Raw genomic sequence first — 969 nt, 5'->3', positions numbered from 1 at the left:
CTCTCTCTCTCTCTCTCTTTCTCTCTCTTCCCTTTCTCTTTTCTATCTCTCTATCTCTCTCTTTCCCCCCCCTCTCTCTCTTTCTCTCTCGCTCTCTCTCTCTCTCTCTCTCTCTCTCTCTCTCTCTCTCTCTCTCTCTCTTCTTCCATACCGCTCGATTTTGAGCTCTCTATCAGTCTGTCTGACTTTGTTTCTGTCTGTCTGTCTGTCCGTCTGTCTGTCTGTTCGTCGGCATGTCTCTTTGTCTTTGTAAGTCTGTCTGTGTGTTAGTCTGTCTGTTTGGCTGTCTGTCTGTATGTCTGTCTGTCTGTCTGTCCATCCTTGTGTCTCTCAGTCTTTTCTTCTGTCTTTTCAGTCTGTCAGCGTGTCTCTGTCTGTGTCAGCAGTGCCCAGCAGTGCCCAGCAGTACCAAACCCGTGCACCGCCCAAGGCCCAGCAAGCAACCCTCCACAGAACAAAGAGTCCCAGTCCTTGCTCTGCCACTGTGACTTAGAGTAATCCGTCAACGACGCGGCTAATCCTTGATTCTGTGATCCGCCCGAACAGTTACACACTTACACACACCTACACGCACACACATGCTTACACACGCACACGTACAAACACTTATACATATAAACCAAGGACTACTATACTAGTATAGTAGTCCTTGATATAAACATTTATACACATAAACTTACACACGCACTTACACAGACCTACACATACTTACTCTCTTATATTCACGTTTACACTCATAAAGACACATTCTCTCTCTCTCTCTCTCTCTCTCTCTCTCTCTCTCTCTCTCTCACACACACACACACACACACACACACACACACACACACACACACACCTACATGCCCAGACTTACACTTACATGTACAATTACACATGCACACGCTCACACACATACTTAAGCATATCCTTCCATGTACACATTCACACACACATACACATATAAGTAAACACCCACATAAACACTTA

Source organism: Aplysia californica, unplaced genomic scaffold (genome assembly GCF_000002075.1).
Source record: "Aplysia californica isolate F4 #8 unplaced genomic scaffold, AplCal3.0 scaffold00839, whole genome shotgun sequence".
In the NCBI taxonomy this organism is placed as follows: Eukaryota; Metazoa; Mollusca; class Gastropoda; order Aplysiida; family Aplysiidae; genus Aplysia; species Aplysia californica.
This window is presented reverse-complemented; position numbering follows the sequence as displayed.